The sequence below is a fragment of the Chionomys nivalis genome, chromosome 1 (assembly GCF_950005125.1).
Source record: "Chionomys nivalis chromosome 1, mChiNiv1.1, whole genome shotgun sequence".
In the NCBI taxonomy this organism is placed as follows: Eukaryota; Metazoa; Chordata; class Mammalia; order Rodentia; family Cricetidae; genus Chionomys; species Chionomys nivalis.
The window spans coordinates 201,125,067-201,150,236 of NC_080086.1; positions in this window are offsets into that span (position 1 = coordinate 201,125,067).

Genomic DNA, 25,170 nt, shown 5'->3' on the forward strand with positions numbered 1-25,170 from the left:
TGATGACTCTCTCACTGTCACATTATCATTTCATGGACTAGCAAGCTGAGGTATAAAGAGGTGAAAAAACATAGTGAATGGCCCATAAATTATTCCTCATCAGTGCATGAATGAATGATTGTGTGATCTCACTTATGTAATGATTACAACCTAGGGATTCCATAGTTGGGATGTCCCCCAATTGAGCTACAGCCATGTGTACTCAAAGTAGCTGGGATACAGAGGCAAGCTTCCATTCAAGTTGGTCCAAGACACATGAGCATTTGGGGACATTGTTCCTTCTCATATCTTTCCCATTTATGGTTATCTAGAAAAACCTCAGGGTTCCCAGAAAGTTAATTGTTATTATTGTGTATTTGCTGTGCTGAGATAAAATCCAGGGTCTTGGACATGCCAGGCAATGGCTTTACCACTGAGCTCCATCAAGCCCTGCCCAGGAGGTTACTAAATCTGTAGTAGGGCTGTGCCTGGCCCACTTTGTCAGCAGACATACTGATGGTATGTCATCTCTTCCTGAGTACTGGAGACAGGCTAATCAATTGTCTCTTTACCCTAAACAGTAGAGCCTTTCAGTAATGATGTCTTATAGTTGAGGAAACTTTCCAGTGGCCTATTGTATGAGATTGACTCTCTCCTGAATTGAGCAATAGGAAAAGAAACTGTTTGTGGAGACCCAAAGCCATAGGAATGGAGGGGGTCACTTGTACAGACCCAGCTGGCCAACACACCTGCTGTGGAATAATCATTTTGTACACTGTGAAGATGTGTCACTCAGATTGGTTTAATAAAAAGCTGAATGGCCAATATCTAGGTAGGATTTCCAGGCACAGAGGATGCTGGGAAGAAGAAGGATAGAGTAGCGAGGAGCCAATGCCAGGGCCGTATTACAAAGTAGTATAGGCATTACAAAGTAAAGGTAACCAAGTCACATAAAAGAAGTAGATTAAAAGAAATGGGTTATTTAAGTTATAAGGGCTAGTTAGAAACAAACCTAAGCTATCAGCAAAACTTTCATAATTAATAAGGCCCTGTATCATGATCTGGGAGCTGGGTAGTTGCATAGAGTAAGACTCACAACACACACCTGCTGAGCTAGGATGCTGCTAGCCCCCATGTGCATATCCCAAATCTTATCCATCTGTAGCTGTGTTCTGAGCAAATGGAATTCTCAGAGTGAATGGAGAGCCAGTATTGCTCCTTCTTGGAGCTCTTGAATTCTTTGTCTCCTGAAGCTTGGGGAAGGGATTGTTTTGCAAGGTCTGAGGACAGAGAGGTAGTGGGACTCCTAACTACCAGACACATATCCCGTAGGCAGCACTTCCACTGGTGAGGCCAGACTTCCCCTCTAGCTCCTTCTGTCCCTCTACAGTCTGCCCACTGCAGTCAGTGTGGGATCAGCTGTCACCAGACTGCTCAGTGGACAGCTGTCACTTTATAACTGTCATACATTCCAGTCTGGAAGGTAACCAGGCACTAAAAGCTGCTTTGCTTCAAGTGGCCAGGGCTCCGGACATCTACACAGTATTAAAGCCTTTTAAATGCAATGTTAGCAAAGTGTGTGATTCTATCAACTGGAAAGGCAGTGGCCCCTCCTTCCTGCTTTCCATTTGTATGTATGTCCTCTTTCCAAGCACCATCAAAGTTGTCAACTCGGTGGCAGAGTTCTTGCCCAGCATGACATCAGCACTGCTGACAGTTTTTCCTTGACAGTTTCACCAGTGACGGGAATGGACCAGAAGGCCTAAGTGCCAGTTACCTCAATAACCCACTGCACTGGAGTTGCTTAAATGAAATAATATCCTTTTCAGAATTGAAAATAAATGGCCACATGAAATTCATATGTGAACTTTCCCAAAACTAAGAGGTAGAAACAACTCAAATGCCTATCAATGAATGAATATGGATAAATAAATTGAGGCATATCCATTCATCTACTAGAATGTTACCTAGCCATATAAAGAAGTGAATTTCTGGTACATGCCACCTTGAAATCATTGTGCTGGGTGGAAAATGAAGGCTATGCACAAAGGGACAGTATTGTATCCTCTATTGATGCAAAATGCTGTCAATAGGAAAAGCTAAATAGACAAAAAGTCAAGGGATTGGGAACTGGCTACTTAAGTGTGTGGCTTGCTTTTGGGCTGATGAGAATGCTGAGCTAGACAGCGGTTGCTTGAGAAAGTGCTAGATGTCAGCAATGGCATATTTTCTGTAATACACATTTTACCACAAAAAGTTTTCATAAAAAATCAAAAGGGGGAAAATTCAGGAATATGTGGGCATTATCCCAAATCAAAATTTACTCCTCCTTCCCAAAGAGAAAATTAACCAACTAAAATGGTAACTGTCCAAGTGCATACATTTGTCAGAACTCTTTCACTAAACTCTGCCTCAGTTAAAAGTTCACCAATCAGTGCTTGAGCTGGCATCACAGACCCTAAAGCCTGAGCAGTGCAATCAGCATGGCCCTGGGCAGAGGTGACAGGAGAAGTTCTACATTCTGAAAGGGAAATCTCTGAATCTGTGGGAATGTGATCTTTTTTCCAGCAGGGCTGATTGGTGGGCCAGGTCCTCTGTCTGCTGTGCTCTGTCAGCTCTGAGAAGCACATCACAGTCCCTTACACCTCCACAGAGTTCAGAGGGATTCAGGTGTGGAGTTAGAATGGGGACAGATGTTCTGTGTCAGAGGTCATCATGTGTTCCCACCATGCTGTATCCACGTGTCCATGTTGTCAAGGGTTTCCTTTCCAGACCCAGGAAGCTTGAGTATAATCCACCTAACAGTTTTGTTTATTTTTTTTTATTTTTTATTTTTTTGGTTTTTTGAGACAGGGTTTCTCTGTGGCTTTGGAGCCTGTCCTGGAACTAGCTCTTATAGCCCAGACTGGTTTCGAACTCACAGAGATCCGCCTGCCTCTGCCTCTCTGAGTGCTGGGATTAAAGGCGTGTGCCACCACCGCCCGGCAACGTAACAGTTTTTAAGATGGGTGGAGTGACAGAGGCAGGAGGATTGGCAGTTTGAGGTCAACCTGGGCTCTGAAATGAGACACCATTCTACCCCTTCTTTCCACCCAAGCCCTTCATGATCTGCTGTTGGGCAGCCAATAATGACAAATACCCATGGTCATTAAACATGTTTAAAAGCACAGACTGGAAGAGATAGGAAGAGGATCACTGACTGGACATGTGACATCACGTCCAGGCTACCACCGTCAATGCAAAGTGTTTGAATCACCATGTGTTTGGCAAGTGAAAAGAAGGCCTTTGCTTCTTTTTAAATTAGAAGTTGGTTGCTCCAGGAATATGGAAGTCAGGGGCAGGAATAGAAGCTTCCATTAAGACTATTCACAAACTGACACAAACATTGAACAACCTTGACTATACTGATTGACTAGTTGATTTAGCAAGAGTATAGATTGACAGGTAGTCTTAGAAATTGACCTTATATTCCTAATCTGAATCAGCTAGATTCCTTCAGTACCCCCCCATCTAATTGAAAGGAACAGCCTCCCAGTTCCCCAGGACCTTTGTCTAGTTTAGTTCCTCTGACTTCTTTTCTGAGCGTTTCATACCGTATAGCAAAGGGGCTGTATGAATAAAATGGTCCAAGGCAAGTGGTGAAGTGGGGGTGTGATTTGAAACTCCAGGGAAAAAATGTAAATAAAAAGGTAATTTAAAAATATTCTAAACCCTACAGTGAATATTGGTTACGTTTCAACCTTTAGAATCTATAATTAGGTCTAGAACTCACATTAAACAGGGCATGGTGGTTTGTGTTTATAATCCTAGTAGGAGTAGAGGCAGAAGGACCAGAATTTCAAGGCTGTCCTCAGCTACAAGTGAACTTGAGGCTAGTTTTGGATTCACATAACCTTGCTTCAAAAAAGGGGGGAGGGGAGAGAAAGAAATAATCAAACTTTCTCCCCTCCACACTAAGCAAGTACATTTTATTAAAAATTTTTTTTTATTTTTAAATTTTAATGTGCCCAGGGGTTGAGGAGATGGTTCATTGGGTAAATCAAATTTAGCACACAAGCATGAAGAGCTGAGTTTGGAATCCAAGCATGGCAGCACACATGTGTAACCTAATCACTCCTACAGGAAATAATGGGAGGTGAAGATATAGAAACCCTAAAGCTCACTCACTGGTCAGCTAACCTGGCTCACTCAGGGGAAAAGTAAGAGAGAGGCCTAGTCTCCAGCCACTGGAAGATAAGAGTCAACCATCAAGGTAGCCTTCTGACTGTCACACATGTTCTCTGGAAAACACGTTCCTCCTCTTTTCCTCCTCCCCCTAAACACACACAAACACATGTATACATATACTCAAATGTACACATGTACAGACACAAACACATATACATATACATACACATACACATATACATACATACACACGACCACACAGATTTTGAAAACCAATCCAATTTTCCAAATCACCCTTGACTAAGAACTGCCAGACTCAGTTAATACCATGTACAGTCAGTACACTAAAAGTATTTCTAGAAGACACAGTCAGGGGTGAGGGCCTGTGGCCTGAGTCAATGGTGTCCATTCCCTATTTCATACATGATTCCCATGTAGCTATGTGAGACCATTCAACTTAAACAAGATTGAAGTGGGGTTGACATGAGGAAGTCTGAAAAGCTTACACTTTTAAAGAAAAAGTTTTGAAGATTTATTTTATTGCTGGGTGAACACCTTTAATTCCAGCACTTGGGAGGCAGAAGCAAGTGAATTTCTGTGAGTTCGAGGCCAGTCTAGTTTACAAAGTGAGTTCCAGGCCAGGTTCCAAAGCTACACAGAGAAATCCTGTCTTGAAGGCCAAAAAAAAATAAAAAATAAAAAGAAAGAAAAAAGAAAGAAAGAAAGAAAGAAAGAAAGAAAAAGGATTTGTTTTATTTTGTGTGTATGAGTGTTCTGTCCATGTGTCTGTGCACAGCATGTTCCTGGTGTCCTTGGAGGTCAGAAGAGGGAATCAGATCCCATGGATCTGGAGAGTCCACCTACCATGTGGGTGCTAGGAATTGAACCCAGGTCCTCTCCAAGAGCAGCCAGTGCTCTTAACCATGGAGCCGTCTCTCCAGCACACAGCTTACATTTCCTTCTTTCTCTCTAGTGTGTTTGAGTGATATCTGGAGCAGCAGCAGCAGCTTTTCTGTAATGGAGAGAAGATACCTGTGCACATAAAAGCCAATGCACTAAGAACAGCAGAGAGGAAACAGAAAGTAAGGTGCATCTCGGAGGGTTCTGACAGCTGAACTAACAATAAAAGGACTTATTAAGTAACATAAATAGATCCTGTGTAAACCCTGTGATCAGGTTTCTGTAATTTGAGAGCAAAACGATCACAACTACTGTAGTTACAAGCATAATGAAAAGAGGAAGCTAAAAATGGATGGAAATAGAAAATACTATCCTGAGTGAGGTAACCCAGACCCAAAAAGAAGATCATGGGATGTATTCACTCATAATTGGTTTCTAGCCATGGATAGGGGCCACTGAGCCTATAATTTGTGATCCTAAAGAAGCTAAATAAGAGGGTGAACCCAAGGAAAAACATATAGTTATCCACCTGGCTATGGGAAGTAGACAAGATTGCCGGGCAAAAAATTGGAATCTTGGGGGTGGGGTGGGATGGGGGTAAGGGGAGATTGGGAGAGAAAAGTGTGAAGGAGAGTATGGGGGGAACTTGGGGAAATGGGATGATTGGGGATAAAGGAAGGTTGGATAGGGGAGCAGGGAAGCACATATCTTAGTTAAGGGAGCCACCTAAGGGTTGGCAAGAGACTTGAACCTGGAGTGGCTACCAGGTGCCCAGGGCAATGTCCCCAGTTAGTTCCTTGGGCACCTGAGCATAGGGAACCTGAAATGACCCTATCCTATAGCCATACTGATGAATATCTTACATATCACCATAGAACCTTCATCTAGCGATGGATGGAGATAGAGACAGAGACCCACACTGGAGCACCAGACTGAGCTCCCAAGGTCCTAACGAGGAGCAGAAGGAGAGAGAACATGAACAAGGAAGGCAGGACCATGAGGGGTGCACCCACCCATTGAGACAGTGGGGCTGATCTATTGGGAGCTCACCAAGGCCAGCTGGACTGTGACTGAAAAACATGGGATAAAACCGGACTCTCTGACCATGGCGGACAATGAGAGCTGAGGAGAGGCCAAGGACAATGGCACGGAGTTTTGATCCTACTTCATTTTCTGGCTTTGTGGGAGCCTAGACAGTTTGGATGTTCACCTTCCTAGACCTGGATGGAGGGGGGAGGACCTTGGACTTTCCACAGGGCAGGGAACCCTGACTGCTCTTCAGACTGGAGAGGGAGGAGAAGAGGAGTGGGGGGAGGAGGAGAGGGGCGGGAGGAGGGGGAGGGAATTGTGAGGCGGGGAGGAGGCGGAAAATTTTTTTTTCAATAAAAGAAAAAAGAAAAGAGGAAGCTAAAACAGGCACTTTATCCTGGGCCAGTTAGAGTTAGCAGCCTGAAACAAACCCAGGCATACACCAGAAGAGGGGACCTCCACTAAGGAATTGCCTCCAGCAGATCGGCAGCAGGACTTGGGTGCTGTCTCATGCCCTCTGGGTCCTTCCTCCCTGGGACCTCATCTCTGCTTCCTGCTCCAGGACTCAAAGGGATCCCCTGGTGAGCTCATGCAACACATCAGGCTTGCCATCTGGAAGGCACAGACTCTCAGCATCACTGCCATGGCTGAGATGCATAGGGCTTTCAGTCTTACTTTTGACACTGACCTGCAGAATGAGGCACCAAGAAACAAGTCTCTGTGGGCAGCTGCCAGTCAGCAGGCTCATCTGTTCCTTCTCTAGCATCTGCCAAAAGCAGTTTCCCTTTTCTACAGTTCAGTCTTACAATAGAAGACTGGCCTGAGGCAGGTGCTCATTCCTGTCCGGGTCGCTGTGGCCAGAGGAGGACCGCAATATGTCTGGCTTTTCACACACCTGCCTGAGGTACTGGGACTCACTGGGGGGCAGGGAGCTCAGAGTAGTCCTGGTGCAAGAAAGGGGTGAGCTGGCCCTAGAGGCATATTCCTATAACCCCACCTACTTGGGAGACTAAGGGAGGAAGCTCACAAGTTCCAAGGCCACATGAGTAATTTAATGACAACCTGTCTCAAAATAAAAAGAGGCTGGGACAAAAATAAAGGGCTTCCCACGACATGAGAGGTCACAGTCTCTCAGATATCTGTAATGCTGTTTAGCTTTTTGTTAATTTGACACAAGCTGGTGCCATCTTGGAAGAGGTGTCTCAGCTGAGAAAACTTCTCCATCACAGCATCTTCTTGACAGATGATTGATGCAGGAGGGTCCAGCCCATAGTGAGTGGTGACACTCCTGGGCAGGTAGTGTTGGGGTGCATAAGAAAGCAACCTGAGCAAGCTATGAGGATCAAGCCAGTGAGCAGAGTTCCTCCATCATGTCTGCCTCAGTTCCTGCCTCCAGATTCCTGCCTTGCCGGGATGATGGACTGCTTGCTATAAGCTGTAAACTAAGGCTTTTCCTTGAGCTTCTTTTTGTCATGATGTTTAATCAACAACCAATGGAAAATGAAGGCAGCTGCTGAGGAGCGAGGGATAGCCCTGTTTGCCTTACTGAATCCTCATCTCACCAGGAGAGTAAGGCAGGCTCAGGGGATGTAAAAGAGTTGTCAAGAACTCACCCGGTGTGTGTTAGGGGTGGATATTTCCACAGTTAAGGGCATTCATTGGCAGCTCTTTCACAGGATCCAGGTTTGATTTCCAGCACCCACATGACAGTTCAAAACCTTCTATAGCTCCTGTCTCAGAACTCTGACATTTTGGGCCACCGTGGGTACCAGGAACACCTGTGGTACAGTAATGAGCATAGAAACAGATCCCTCTGAATGAATAAATACAGAGAAATCTGTAGTGTAGATAGAGCAGGAAATTTATAGAATAAGAATGAGTGCAACTTGGTGTAGTATAAAAATATTTCTTCTTGTGTGTGGTGTGGAAAATTACTAAGAGGCAATGTTAAGTAAAACATGTATGAAAAACACCCTTGCCATTTTGAGGTAAATGTATTTTCCAGTAAGACACAAGATGGGCCTCACCCTTCTGTGCCCAGCTGATACAGACTTGGAGGAAACATGTTTACCAGAAACATGGACATGAGAGGGACCTCTCCCCTCAGTGCCCAGTCGATATCAATAGCCTAGGATATCGGGCTATTGGAAGGCAAGTAAACAAGCAGTTGCTAATGTATATAAAAGAGAAGCAAAAGTAAGACAGTCATCTCACCATCACGATGGCTCTGGCAAATTGCTGAGCCTCATAGGGATCCTCCAAAAGCCTTGTCTTCCAGGACTCTGCCACCCAAGAGCAGAATCTTCCAAAGGCCCTGCATCCCGAGGTAAGACTGGTACCAGAATACAGACTAACTTCATGATCCAGCACCCAGTACCAGCCAGAGAGCAGAACATCGAATGCCTGCCTCCCAAGAGCAGAATCCTCCAAACGTCCTGCATCCCAAGATAAGATACTATCACCAGACCACACAGACTACGCTGTCAAGCAAGCTTCATGATCAAGCACACAGTGCAGTTGGACTTCCAGATGGAAGAAACCTAACAGTCCCTTTCATCCCTTTACAGAACAGATCAGGTCATATAGTGTGTGTGTGTGTGTGTGTGTGTGTGTGTGTGTGTGTGTGTTAGCAGGATTATTTAAGTAGGGCACTTTGTAACATGTGTTTAGAGTGTGAGTTGTTAAAAGTTATTGAAACAATGGTATTAATATTAGAGCATGAAATGTTAAGGGAAATCAATATTTTAATACATATGTTTAATGTTTGGTATTAGTATTAGGAAATGTTAATTTATAAGTTACATTAAGCTTAAAGAAGTGCTTCATGAATAATTGATGAGCTGAATTGAGGTTATGAATTGGTTTTAAGTATTAGGATTAGTAGGGTTAATAATTGTGATATTGAATTGCCTGTGTTTTCCCTTCATCAGTCCCCCATGCCTATTAAGATTGTAAACCCCATTGATGCATTGGATATTGAAATTTCTGGTAAAGACAATTCTTTCACTTGGCATGGTTACTCACTGATCTCTGGGGAGAAGGGCACAAGAGAACAATGAGCTGAGGAAGTCATAGTGATTGAAGTGGCTAAACTCACCAGCTCACGACAGGTACACAGGCATACATGCAAACCAAACACCCATAGAAAACTTTAAAAAAAAAGGAGAACACCCAGTTCAGTTCAGACCTGTCCCATATACCTTCTGTACAACACACATCTTTCCTTACTAGCCCACAGTGGGCTGGGCCCTCCCACATCAATCATTCATGATGACTATAGCCAACAGACATGTCCACAGGTATATCTGGTGGAGGCCACACCTCACTTGAGATTCTCTCTTCCCAAGTGAGACCATTTTGTATCAAGTTGACAAATTAACCAGCACAACACCTCCCTCCTCCCAACAAACCACACCTGACTCACCCCCTATCCTGCAGGACCAGGAAGACATTGGTGGCTAGGTGGCTCCTTTGGAGAAAGCAGCACCCCATGGGTCAGGGTTGTTCTCTCAGAAGAATGATGTCTTTTTTGGCCAGACATCTCCCAGACACTGGGTCTGGGGTTTTCCAGGTGAATTTCCCACTGTCTCACTCTCTGAACACTGCACTGTCCCCAGCTCCACAGGACAGGTAACAAAAATCACCCCACCTGATTTCTTATTCCATTCAGGGACAGAAACACCAGTGTTCCATTCCTATTTCCTTCTGTAAGTGGAGATCAGGACCCTCTCCAGTTAGGCCTCCCACCCCTCAGGACCCCAGAAAACTGCTTCTTCCATCTCAACTGGCCAGGTGGGAGATGCGTTGACTTCCAGAAACACAGGCTAGCTCCCATGACCTTCCTATCTTAGTGCTGGCTTATTAGACTTTCCTCTCATGTTGCCTAAAGGGTGTCCCAGAAGCAGCAGGGGGTCCAACAATGCCTGGTAATGCTGACCAGTGAAGGATCAGGCGTCTCAACCCCACCTTCTCTAGCACAGGTAATCCAAATGCTCTGGGACCATCACAAGACACAAGTGGATGATTAAATAGCACTTTGCTTCATGGAGTTATTAAACACATTATATAAGAGCAACCTCAGGTTATGTATTTCAGTGTGCATGGAAAACGTTCATTCCTCGCTTACACCTGAACCTTCCCTGAAGATCCCTCATCATTTATTTGCAGAATACCCCACATATAAAACTTGAAGCATTTCTGGTGCTAAGCATTTGAATAAGGTATCCTCAGGCCAAGTGTCCTTCCTGCTTTTCCTCTGGGATATTTGTGACATCATATTGACTTAAGCAAATAGAATCAGCTAAGAGATGTTTATTCAGCACCTACTATGCCTCAAGCAATCTTGCTTTAAACTGTTCAGCTACTTTGGGGATGAGAGAAAAATGGAGAATGGACTTGTTCTTGTGGCCCTTGTTGCCCACCCTTCCCCCATCCGGCTCCACACCACAGTCAAAGAGGTTTCCAATGAGCCATAACCCTCTTTTATACAATGACTTTCACTGGCTCCCCACTTACTTAGGCTACAGTCCAAATTACTTTGCATGAGTTAGCTGCTCTTTCTGATCATGCTGACCCTTGAGTGTGTGGTTTCTTCTATGGAGTCTCCTCCCCAAATGTGGCCTGAGATTTCTGACTCTTCATCTGTGTCCTAGATGTGATGGTGACAATAGGGAAATTCTGGGCTGGGTGGATGGACCTCATAGATGCTTTAGGGAGCTAGCCAGGCAGTGTCCCTGGGGATTATGCAAAGGCATAAGGGGGTGATAGTGGGTAGGTGAAGGAGGTATTTTGTCTCAGTCTGCAGCTCAGGTCAGAGGCAGGCAGAACACAGATGGTCTGGGGGGGGACTAGACACGCAGGTTCAGACATGCAAAAACCATTGAACATCCTCATCACCTTTTAGCCTCTTGATCCATGCACAACCTGGCAGCATCTGCCTCCCCATGCTCCACTCTTGATCCACACTCAGCAGGACAGTGTCCACTTTCCCCTCTAGGAGTCTGGTCAGGGGCCATAGGATGCTGCAGAGTGGTGGATGAAGCCTATGAAGACTCATATGGAAGTGGGGATAAAGTTCTCCCAGGAATAGTTGAGGTCAGGGTCCTCTGTGGGAGTGATGGAGACCAGGCGTCTACTAACATGGGCTTAGACTCCTACAAGCCCTAGAGTAATCCTTGTCTGGGAAAGAGTAGGTTCTGGATCTCTGAAGCTGTGCTACCTCAGACTTCTTGTGTGACTGCGGAAGGTTGGAGCTAAAAGGAACCATGTGCACAGAGTAAAGACATTGTTCAGGACATTGTAGGAAGCAGTAGCTGAGCCTGAGCCAAATCCTCTTAGGACTGCAGGGTTGTCCTTCAGCTAGCAACAGGTTGTCTGAGCTACAGTGTACTCATCTGTAAAATGGGAATAAGAACACCCATCTTAGACGGTCATTGTACCAATTAAAAGAGCTTATTCTTCTCTTTAGTAAGGACTATTCTCCCAGTTTTTGAAATAAAGTTTTAGTTGGAAACCTAGCCACCTCAGAATGGTCATGCTTTATCCATTTCTAGGGCATCTGTGATGGTTAATGTTGAAGGAATTGAGTGAAGGATGTCTCTGTTAAAATCATCAACCCTTCACATAGTCTGTGCAAAGTGTCCCCTGGGGACCTCACCTCACATTAACACCAACATTTTCTGAATCTGTGACCCATGAGAGCTGTGAGGTTTGAGTACACATGCACAGGCCACTCTCACTCTGTTTTACAAACATTCCTGAACTTTATCCTCAGGCTCAAGGTGAATTTGAAACTCTTTCATTCAAGACAAATGTTATCTCTAACCTCCATGCCTGGGCTGTGTAATGACTCATCTTGAACGTCAATGTGATTAGATAGTGATCTGTGAGATTAATAAAGCATCTCTCTGTGTCTTTGAAGGCATTTCTAGAGTTGATTGACATGTAAGACAGTAAATGGACAGGGGAGGACCGAGGATGAATGGGAACAGTGCCATGCAACAGCATAAGTGTGAAAGAGGAGAAACAGCCATCACATGCTAACTCCACTGTTCTGCAGAGAGCACATCAACATGTTGCTGTTGCCCTTGGATGTCATCTCATTCTCCAGTCCCTCAGCACAGCCCTACAGCAGTAGCTTTCAGAGGCTTCTAGCCTTCGTCTTCAGAACAATGCACATGCCTATCAAATATGCTATACTTATAAAATGCAACATTTAATTGTCAATTATTCCCATCAAAGTCTGGGTGAGAAAAAGAATTCATAAGATTAGGCTATAAACAAACTGGTTTTTTTCTCCCTTTCCTCTGATTAAAGTCAGTTACAATGCTGTGAAATGTCTTGGAACATGTGACAGGGAATGGGGAGAAGTGTTTGGTCAAGAGCCAACAAGAAACTAGGTCCTCAGCCCAATAGACTGAGATACTGAACTCTGCATATAACTGTGTATGAAAGTAAGATGAAGCCTATCAGTCTTCATTTCTCATCACTAAAGTCAAGGTGTTGGCTGAACTTTCTGAAACTCTAGCAGAAAATCTATGTTCCTATCTCTAGAAACTTTCTGCCTTCTTTGGTTAACAGCCCCTTTCCCCTTAAAGGGCAAGAGTGTTGAGTCTGGTTGAATCTCTCATATGGTATCACATTGGCACTCCCTTCATGTTTCCCTCTTGCATTTAAAAGCAACCTAGAGATTATACTTAACCCACACAGATAATCTATTCCAAGGGCCATCTAATGAAACCTTACACAACTTTAATTCTGACTTTTCATGTGCTATTAACACACTTATAGATTCTAAGGGTTAGATTGGGCATCTCAAATGTTCTCATGATTGTTGACTATATGAAGTAATGGACTGTTATCAATTTATTAAATCATTCACAATGCATATATTATATACACATCATTTACAGAAAACAAGGGTTCCTCATTCTTGTAACCATCATGTCATTTTAGTTTGCTTTAAACTCTAGGTCATGCTGCCAGTTTGCTTTAATAGCACAGACTATACTCTGGCATTGAAAACAAGAAATCCATGCAAAAAACAACACCCTAGAAACCACTGGAGGGGGTGGAAGAGGTTTGGGATTCTTGCCCACACCCTCTCCAGATAGTTATACCACTTGATCAGTCCAGTAGCTACATGGAAAAGATTTATTTACAGAGATTCTCTTTTTCATATTAATTTATTACTTAATTAGCTTATTAATTTTGTGTCTAAGTGTGTGTGCTCATGGGGGTGTGCACACACATGTACATTTCCTAAATCGCACATTTAGTGTCAGGTCTTTTGTACCACTATCTGGGTCCTAGAACTTGAATTCAGCTTGTCAGGCTTGGCAGCATGCACCTTTGCACAATAAGCTATCTCACTAACCCTTGTTTACTGGGATTTACTTTATGTGACCTCATTCTGAGCTCATTCAGGGACTAAGCTGTATGCAGGATGATTATTTTTTGGAGAGCCACTGGATGAGAAAAATGAAGCCATTTGAGTTGCCAAGAGGCTGAACAAAAGCATAAAGGAAATTTTTAGGAATGAGATGTCTACGAGGTCTTTGAAAACTTTAAACCTATGCCTACAAATTTACTACAAAAATGTGCATACCGGCCAATAAAAGTAGACATACATTCTGAACAGATACTTCGTTACAAAAGATTGGCAGGTGACAAATATGCATATCTGCAGATAATTCAACATTTTTACCCATTTGGGAAATACCACTGAAAACTATAACGAGACTATGCTGCAAACAACAAGCACTGAAGAAGATATGGAGAGCTAAGGGCAGGTTAGCCTGAAGTTACATGTAAATTAACCTCGAAACTTCATAATCCTGCTCCTAATGAAACTAGAGAAGTGAGCCCTACACTTCCATAAAGACATGTATGTCTCATAATCTTCCCAAACTATTCAATTCTTGAAACTATTCGGTGTAGAATTAAAAATACAACTCACATGACTTTATAGGGAGGAAGTTTCAGAGATCCTTCATGAAATCCTAAATTCACATTCTGAAATTCACCTGCATTTACTATTTAAACCATTTTTATATCAAAATGTAAACTGAGAGTAATGTTTATTAACATTCCATTTCCTAGGTAGCAGGGAGAATGACTTAGGTCACATCCACACCTATGCCTGCTCTGTCACATAGACTGAAAAACACCTCTTCCCCAGGGGATCTCTTAAATCACAATAGAAGAAACAGAATGGCATCAGCATAGCCTGACCACTTACTTAGGATGGTGTCAAGTTGTCTCACTCTCAAAAGGCTAGGAGACTCCTTTCTGTGTAATAGATGCAAATTGTGCCTTGCCAGGTCACTCAGAATTCTGAATGCCATACAATGTAAGAAAATGGGCCTGTATAATCCACCCTCTACAATCCATTCCCTTATATTAACTTTAATAAAGCCTGTGCTTCTGCAACAGGGTAGATGACTGTGTTTGCCTTAGGCAAAGATCTACCGACGCTTACCATCAGAAACTAGCATTCTAATCATGCGAGTTCCTGTCTTAGGCATCTGGGGAGAAGCTTCAAACCCATCTCTGACCTTTGTGAATAAAATAGATTAAGGGAGAGAATACCTTTGGGCTCTGTGTCTCGGAGCCATACTTTTTTTGTCAGGAGAGATCATAATGTTTATGAATAATCATGCTCCTAAAGGCTATAGTCTCCTATTTAAAGGAGAGGAAGATTGCCTGAGTTGAAAATGTTTCTTCTGCTGGTCTAGAGCACCTCTTGATAATTTTATCAAAATCTAGACTTCTTAACACATGCATTAAGTCCAAACATTTACAGGACATGTCAAAACTTTTCTCAACATCTTATAAACAGTTACAAACATTATCAGGTCAATACTATAATTCTAGAATGGGAATTAACAATAAACCCACAATTTAACATATCACACTTTTTTAAAATCCATAGTAATCAAAAGACAATAAAAGATTTTTCGATAGGTGAGAGTCCAATGACATTGCTGCTATCAAATACCAGTTCCAGTCTCTGAGCCGCAGTTAAACCCTCAGGCCTGCCCCCCTCTTGAGTGAAGAAGGGCTTCAATCATTTCTTATTTTGTGTCTTTTCTTCCATGAGGAGAAAGCTTAGGTCTTAGTTTGCAGGTCCAATATTTTAATCAAAATGAGTTCTGTGTCTCAAAGATTAAAACAGTCAAATGTTCAGTCTACATTTGAGCTCCAAAGTAAACAGGATTCAGACTGCAAACAAGTTGTAGTCAACATACAGCAGGACCTCTGTGACTGTGTGTGTGTCCCAAGTATCTGGAAGCAGCTCAGAATGGCATCCAGCAATGCAGAGTGTTGTCATCAGGTCCTGTGAATCAGGCACTCTTCTCTATGGGGGTGGAGAAGACTGTGGGCTTTTTATCCAACTCCTTTCACTCCGATTCCCCTATGGGGATGTCATCAGCTATGACGTCATCGGGACTGCCACTCCTTTCCTGTACATGCAGTCATCTCATCCAGCTTTATTTTCTTTCTGTGAAAAAAGGCACAAACACTTTCTGGACCCCAAATTAATATAGGGCTGGGTCTTTTTGTAATTCATCGCAAGCATTTTTTTCACCTTGCCTTAACAAAGGTCACTTTGGTGCCACCATGTCAGAATCTGTTTGCAACGTTTATCCATTTAAGCTGTTTTCAAGAAGTTACAGGCACACTCCCAATTCCTTTTTATTATTAACCATATATGCAGTTCTTCCATTGGATGAACCATCTGTAAGATTTAGCAGAATATCCTTTAAAGAATCTTTACCAAAATATAGCTGTGCAAATAACAGCAACAATCAGCTGGGAAAAGATTATTAATCTGGCTTTTAATTGAACAAACACAATTGTCCAAGAATCTTTACTTTAAAATTATCAATTAATTTAGTGCTTATTATAAGAAACATCAGTCATAGTCAGTACTCTGCTAAAACATCCCCTAGATTCCATATGCTCTTTTGTTCTGTTCAATTCTCTGCTTTAAATTAAGAGTTTAATGTCTAACTGGCAGAATGGGAAGGTGCAGTCATAAAAAGCAAACCATTTTTTTCATAAAACTGCTATATAAGTAAGTTTTGTATTCAATATACATGCTTGCAAAGGCTGAATCAAAATTAATATAATGTACTCTTTGATTATTGTATAGTATATTCTATCTGCTTGAGTACCTGTTTGGCAGCTTCTATAAGCTGTCTATTGGAAATTGGCTCAATGCTTCCTCTAAGAATTTTACTTAGTGGCTATAGGAATAAGAATATTATGAAGACTTTAGCCATTGTATCTATTTAAAAGTTTTTAAACTATGCTCCTTATAAGTTGTAAGTCTGCCTAGCTTACAGGAAAGTAGAAATAAGAAAGCACATTCAAAATATGGTGCTGGCATAACTGGGCATCAACATGTAGAAGAATGAAAATAGATCCATATTTATCTTTGTGCGTGACACTCAGGTCTAAATGAATCAAAGTCCTCAACATAAAACCAAACACACTGAACCTCACAGAAGAATAGGTTACAAGTACACTAAAATGCATTGGTGTATCTCAAATATAGCCCCAGTGGCACAGACATTGAAACAACTAATAAACAATATCTCTTAAAACTGAGAAGCTTCTCTAAAGCAAAGTATACATTCAACAAGATAAAATGACAGCTTATAGAATGGGAAAAGATCTTTACTAATCAACTCCAAAGCATACAAAGATCTCAAGAAATTGGTCATCAAAAGAAAAAATAATCCAACAAAAGTACAGGGTACAGACCTAAACAGAAGACTCTCAGCAGATGAATCTAAAATGACTGAAAGACATTTAAAAGATGTTCAACATCCTTAGCCTTTAAAGAATGCAAATCAAACAACTCTGAGAGTCCATATTATACCTATAAGAATGGCCAAGTTTTAAAACACTGATGTCAACTTATGCTAAAGAGAATGCGGGGTAAAGCAAAAACTCCTGTGCTGCTGGTGGGAATGCAAATTGGCACAGCCACTTTGGATTCTAGTATAACAATTTATATATATATATATATATATATATATTATGTATATATATATACATATAAATTATATATATATTATATATACAACAATCTGTCTGCATGTATGTCTGCAGGCCAGAAGAAGGCACCAGACCTCATTACAAATGGTTGTGAGCCACCATGTTGTTGCCGGGAATTGAACTCAGGACCTATGGAAGAGCAGGCAATGCTCTTAACCACTGAGCCATCTTTCCAGCCCCTAGTATAGCAATTTCTCAGAACATTAGACAATAAACTACCTTAAAACTCAGGAATACAACTTTTGGGCCTATACACAAAAGATTCTCCACCTTACCATAAGGACATGTGCTCAACTATGTTAACAGAATTATTTTGTCATAACCAGAACCTGAAAATAACATAAACTCACCTCTTCTACACAGATGATAAATGAGTTGAGATAGAAATCAGAGAAACATCATCCTTTACTAATAACTACAAATAGCATAAAATATCTTTGAGTAACTCTAAACAAGTGAAAAAAATCTGTATGACAAGAACTTTTAAATCTTTGAAAAAACAAAGTTAAGACATCAGAAAATGGAAAGATTTCCCATGCTCTTGGGATGGTAGAACCAACATAGCAACAAATGACAATTTTATCAAAAGCAATCTGCAGATTCAATGCAAACACCCATTAAAAATATAGCAGAATTCTTCACAGACAGCAAAAGAATAATCCTCAACTTCATAATGAAAACAAAACCTCAGGATAGCCTAAACAATCCTGTACAATAATGGAACTTCTGAAGCATCACAATCTCTTGACTTTAAACTTCACTACAGAGCCACAGTACTGAAAACAGCTTGATATTGGCAGGACATGCTCCCTCCATCTGCCACTTGGCTTTGTCTTTCTGGGTCTTTGTCTTTCTAGGGAGCAGGTGGTGCCCATTCCTCATTCAAGCTCCAGTGGGTGTAGCTGTGCTGATTCTTGCTATCTTTTCTTATTTATGTTAACTTGTAATCATAAAATTAGGAGAATTCCTGAATCTTCTCCTCTGTCCTATTGGCCGACTCTGGGTGCTGACTATGGGAGGTAATATTAGCTCTCTGAACTTTGTCTCCTGCTTGCCTTACATACAGGCAGGTTAGACTCAGCTCACTACTTCGTGTGGGTCAAACTCAGTTAGCTACAGTGCATGTGCGAGGACAATTTCAGTGGTAACCTAGGTCATTTTTGGGCCAAATGCCATATTCCCTTCATTCTTTCTACCCATTCAGCAGCATTAAAAGCTGCATCTTTGTGATCATAATGCCTACACACTCTAAATATCTCTGCCTTTGTTTCTGCACCACTTTAACGTCCTTTAGCTGCCAACATACATAACTGAATACTGTCTCCTTGTCACATATATATACCTTATAGTTTATGATTTTTATTCCTGATTTATTCTCCCACTTACATGCTTTTTTAAATTCTACCCCTTATTTCTGAGCACTCATTCCTTACCTTTCCATCTGTGGTGCAATTTTCTCATGGGTTCCTCACGTTCTCCTCCATATTTCTGGTGATTCTTCCATGTGTTTGGAGGTTCATCTATCAGCCTCACATTGTGGGGTGCCAATATTCAGGGATCAGCCCAGACATAAACTCTTTCTCATTCCAGAGTGGAGGTGTGGAATGAAAACACAATTCACACAACTATACTGGGAGGGAGTTTCAGGGATCCTTCATGAAATCCTAAACTCACATCCTAAAATTCATCCTCGTTTATTATTCAAATAGCTTTTATATCAAAATGCAAACTGAGGGAGAAGTTTAGCATTCTGTTTCCAAGGTAGCAGGGAGAATGACTTAGGTCACATCCACATCTATGCCTGTTCTGTCACATAGACTGAAAAACCATGCTTGAGAGCTAAATTACAATAGAAGGAGCAGATAAACATATTAGCATATCCTGACCACCTGCTTAGGAAAGCATCAGGTTGTCTCACTATCAAAAGTCTAAGCCACCACCGTCTGTGTGGCAGCTGCAAATTGTGCCCTGCCAGGTTGCTCAGCATTCTGACTGTCATACAGCGTAGGAATATAGGCTTGTATAATCCGGCCCCTACAATATCCCATTCATAAATGTCACCTGGTTCAACAACACCTTCTGTCATAAAAGAGGCCTTGGTGGAAGATGGAGTAGACAACTTGAGAGGCTTCATGGTGTTTGTGATTTATATTTTAAAATTAGACTGAATGCTACTCTGTTGTTGTGACAGCATTTATGTGACACCCTATCATTGTAGGGGAAGCCCAGCCCAAGGGGGCATGTTTGCCTTGGGCTAATGTTTATGTATAAATCTGGCAGTGTGAACCCTGCTGGCCCTTTTGTACTTCTGGTTTCATCGCTGGATCGCTGGTGTTGTAAGCTATTTTCTTCATTAAAGTTTCATATTTCATTAGTAAGTTAGCCTGGTTATTATGCCTCATCATATCATGTTTTCTGTTATCTGAGGTAGGATCTTACTCTCAATTTGTCTCAAATTTATAATCTTTCTGCCTCAACTTTAGAATTTCTGGGTTTAGAAGCATGTACCATCATACCCAATAAATGTATTTCTCAAAGTGGATTGTCAGATCTATATAATTTGCATTTATAATGGACATGTAATGTGAGCTTATATAACTACTACTAGGTTGCCCTCTCTAGAAGCAACTACAGAGCTTAAATCGACCTAACAGCATCTTCCAGTTTCCTCTCTCTCAAAACTTTGTATTTGTGCCTTTCATGGTGTCATGCTGATATAGAGTGAAAGTTTGCAAGGACTAAGTTCTTAATAAGCCACTTTGATGAACGTGGCACATGTCTCCTCCTTTAAACATTATCCCTAGTCCCAAATCATTTCCCTATCTTGGCAACCAGTTTAACAATGACTTCAGTCCTAAAAGTGATCCAGATGGAAGAGACAAGGTAGAATTTAGCAACCTCACAGTAAATTTTTTTTTTTTGGTTTTTCAAGACAGGGTTTCTCTGTGGTTTTGGAGCCTGTCCTGGAACTAGCTCTGTAGACCAGGCTGGTCTCAAACTCACAGAGATCCGCCTGCCTCTGCCTCCCAAGTGCTGGGATTAAAGGCGTGCGCCACCACCGCCTGGCCCTCACAGTAAATTTTAAAAAATCAGTTTATTAGGATACAACCTTTTTCTCCTTTTTTCCTTCGGAATGATAGTTTTTATTTTAATTATCATAAAATCACTCGAACTTATGCTTTTGTTATTTCTCAGACAAGAAAGACAATGTCATTCTACATTCCTAATGTTTATCAAATTACTGGGCCTGGGGAATGATATGGGTGCAGGCTGAGTCATGCAAGCTTCTGGTCCATGCTGAGTCACAGGAACACCAAGTTGATGACAATCAACATCAGGTACTGGATCCTCACTGGAACTTGACACAATAGGTTTGGCCAGTTCTGCAGAGTAGTAGCAAAGTCTATTCTACCTATGTGTGGACTTGACTTGCTTAGGGTCCCTGTCATATACAAGAAGCAGTAAGATGTTGAGAAAGTGACTAGCTACTTTTAATTTTCTCCTCTTTGCAAGAAAGCAGAGCTATAGGGTAGCCTCCCAGACATGGCCAAAGGGGTTTTGTGGTCTAGGTGTTGTGAGGCTGGGAGAAATGAGATGAGGTGAGAGGAGGTAAAGAGAAGCAGAGCAAGAACTGTGGGATGGTAGGTGTGCAGTGCTGACCGCAAGGCCCTCGCTTGTCACTCATGAGTAGGCCAGGAAGGCCAGAGTGTCTCACTTTTCCTGTGTGGAGCCAGAGGCCTGCAAATGTGCAGACCCCAAGTGTTCAGATACTCCTTAATGTTTGTCCCCCTTGAGATGCTCCAGATCCTTCCCACCAACACTGTAGAAAGTGCCAGCCTCCAAATAGAGCCACACAAAACACATCCACTATAAATAACATGAGGTTTAAGCCCACCCCAGAGGTACTCTGGCCCAATGAGAAACTAGGGAGGGAGTGTTCTACCCCCTCTCCCTCAACATGTGCATTCGGTCTGGAACACTGAGCATGTGCACACTAGAGACTGTTAAAAGAGCTGCCAAGGAACTGCTGAGGCAGTGGAGAAGGAGGTCTGTGAAATTCAGCATGGTGAGAGCAGCCCCCAGGCCATGGAGACCTGACTCAGGGCCTCTGACTGGTGGGTCTCACAGCTGGTAGACCACCATCTCCTCAGAGTCTTGTGACTCCTCACAGCCCATGTTCTCATGAGGGTGAGATGTCCTCTGTGAAGATTCAGAGGTGACTGAATGCAATTCCTGCCTTGAATCCCAGCCCTGCAGAGGCTGACAAAACAGATGCAAGAATTTGAGGCCAGCCCCATCTAGGGCTCCAGTCTCAAAAGAATACAGCTAAATGGAGTGACAGATGAGGATTGCAGAGAGAGCTTTGTTTTTGTTTTTGTCAATGCACTTGACCAAGAGAACAAGCAATGGTGTTGGTTCCAGCAGTTTCTACAAGCTACAAAGCTTCCTAGCCTACTGCTCAGCATAAGAAAGTGAAAGTTACTGAGCCCATTGGTGTTTTAAGAATCTCTCATAGCACAAGTTGCTCTCTGCTTTGCTCTATAACAGAAGTTGCCCTTGAACACCTGGTAGGCCTCCCCTCTGCCTCCTCCTTGCAAGGATTACAAGCATTTGTCACCAGCTCCACCCAGCTTCCCAAAGAATCTTCATGTGGTTGTGGTGCTGCTGTTTCTCATGAAATGTGGTTTATAAGTGGGATACTTTGTTCACATTAGGAAGTAAATTTATTCTAATGCAAGTGGTTGCCATGCATTCCTCTGAGTGGTCAGAGCTTGACCACTTATTACATTTGATAAGCAGAATGCTCTCATGAGTACCTAGTGTAATGTTGCATACATATTTGTGTTTCATTATATGAATGTTTGCACTTGAAGATACTGTCTCAGATATGATGGTTGTGGAAACCTCTTTTCAGTATACAGAAAATGAAACTCTGTCCCTTATCTTCTACCACACAGGCTCTGCAACAAATGGGTCATGGATGTCAGAATGAGACCTGACACCCTGAAAATGCCAAAGGACATGGTGTTGGGGGAGAGACCTGTATTTCAAAATCTGCATTTTGTTTACAGCCAACTTGAGCTCACAAGTTAAGAAAAAAATTTACTTCTATCCTCTCTGCAGGGTCTGGGAAATCAACCTGGCCTCTTATCTCCTAGCAGAGACCTGCAGGCACCAGGCTCTGGAATCAGTTAGCATTTTCCTTTGTTAGTCAACAATCGCAGACCCTCAGTATTTACTTATCAGCTAGGAATGTATGTCTCCAGACCGGAATTTCAGCAGAGCAGAGTTTCCTGACACCTCTCCCCCATTTTTGCCCATTTGCTATATAACAGCCTCTGAGAGGAAATAAAGGGAACGGCTTCAGAAATCCTGTCTTGCCATCATTTCTTGTGTCTCCTTTCATTCCTCTCCACTAGGTTTATCAAGGACCCCCGTTCATATCCCGCAGGTCAGGATAATATGGTAGAGAAAATATTCCCACTTCTAAGCACAGGTAAGGGTTTTCTGAATAGGATCCTCATCTAATAGAAAATGTGACAAAAAATTAACAAATAAGATCTCATGAAATTAAAACTTTTCATTAAAAGGCAAAAAAATATGAAAAAATCACTGGTGCAACAGTGACATGAGAGTTAGTGTATAATTAGTTTCCTTCCGATCTGCACTACAAAAAATTAGTACAGTACACAGTACCTGATCAGAAGACCATGGCTGGAAGGGTCATAGCCCTTTAAGATTACACTACTAGTTCTGCTTTGTGGAACAAAATAGATCTCTTCAGCTCTCAATCTTAGTCAGAGGTTCTTCTTTCTGTAGTAGGTAGCCATAAATACACAGCCTCGAAACCTCAAAATGCTGAAGTGACCATGAACACTAAGTTCTGTATGGGGCATGAAGAAAAGCCACTCACCATAGATTTAGAGAGTATTATAGAAATAGGTCCTGAATATTGTGACTGAGGATGGGGTACTTGCTGTGAAATGTTATCTTTTGGACATGACACAGCCATAGTTAACTCACAAGAGTCATGACCACCTGCAGCTTCAGGTAAACATCTTCAGGACTAACCTTGAGCATATCTATCTGTACTGAACCAAACAACTAGGAGAGGAAGTCTGCAGGTGGAGGAAAAAGCCCACTATGCTTTTGTATCTGTGTTGATGGTAACACGACCCTTCTGCAATGTATTTGGATAGAAAATCAAAAGGAATCTAGAAATTGACCATTGGTATTATTTACCAGTTCCCCCTTTCATTACCTGACTGCCTCCCAGGGAAGACAGTGCAAAACCTAGTCCCTCAAATTAATGAGTTTATTGAAGTTAATAACAGGAGTACAGGTAAGCAATTACTTACAGTAATATGAATGACTCAAATGCAACAGCATCACCAAGGCTCATATTAAAATGGGTGATTCATGAAAATCAGAAGCCTGAGTATCTCTGCATGACTCACTGCTTCAGCTGTCCTGCTCAGCACCTATATAACCTTGGAAGGGGAAGGGCCTTATTAATCTTATCAGTTTCAGTTTTCCCAGCCATGGTTTAATGCCTGAGACTTAGGAACCTCCTTCTTTTTTTATAGAACTTTCTGAGCCAAAGGAAGAGCATACAAGTTGGATATCCATTATCAAATAGCCAGTCCTGAAAACATACTTGCTAGCTATACAGAATGACTGGTTTACAGTTAGCAATACATAACTGCATGCATATACACATGTGCCGTGCCAGCGTGGGCTGGAACCAAGAGTCTCAGTGGAGGGTGTCCAGGTTGAATGAATACACAGAGCATGAGGTTGAGGTGGAACAGCTTCCTTCATTGTCTGCTGGACTGGTTTTATACCATGGCACCAAATGAGGAGGGGGCTGCGAAGGGATTGTAACCTGACCCTGACAGAGATCAAGGAATGGTCACCATGCACTCAAAATTCCTTCCTTCCCCACCCCAGGAGCAGAGGGAATTTATTATGTTTTCCTTGCAGATCAGCACCTCAATGGGGGCAGGGATATCAACTCGGGGCTGCAGTTCCCACAATTCCCCCTACTTTATTTTATAATGAGGGATCCTGTCTTAGGTCCTGTGGGAGAAGTACCTTCCCTTACCAGTCATAGGGCCCCCATGCCCTGTCTTAGGTGGGGAGTCTCCCCACAGGTTGCCCGTCCTTGGAGACCCTCATTTTTTCAGCATCTGCAGCCACACCTCATGACTTCTGGGAGAGTCATGCACCAGACTGAGTAACACCTGATGGTGGACAAGCTCAGTCAGGGTGAAGATGTTTAAGACTCATTTTAAGAGGAGCAGGCCTACTGCCACCCCTACTAGTTCCAAGATCCCCAGGGATAAGGCACCTCCCCATCGCTGTGCCCAACCCCCAATCTGGGCCATGGTATTCCACCATCCCTCAGCAGATACAGGTTTAACACGAGTTTCATTAATTGCAATAATTTGATGTACCAAAGAGTGGGTAAAGTTTACAAAGGAATCATTCCAAGGTCCCCTAAGGTAAGCATTAAGGCATTGCACCTCAAAGGACATATTTTTTACTTCCATAAGGGTCACACAGGCAGAATGATAAAAATGAGAACAAGAGGCTTGTTGTACCATCCACAACACATGAATCTGTTCTTGTAATAAGGCCGTTTGCTGATATAAATTTGACATGCCCAATTGAATATGTGAGTTAATGGTATTTTGGGTTTCTAAGGCCTGGGTAACATAGGCAGCAAGAGTGTTAACAGTCTCTGCAGTAGCTGCACTCTGGGACACGGTGATTCTTGCAATGGTGGTGGCTGTGGCTGATATGGCGATAGCTGTGATGACTGTAGTGGTGATCCCAAAGTCTCTCCTTTCTCTTTACAAGATAAGCTCTCGTCCATCTTGTGGGTCTTCTACCACCAGGGGAACCAGGGCAGGAATTCTCACCATCAGCATGGACTCATCTGTCGGGGACCAGCAGTTGCTCAAAAAGCAGGAGCTGGAAGAACAATTAAGGACACCATCCTCCCCAACCGACCCATTAAAGGAG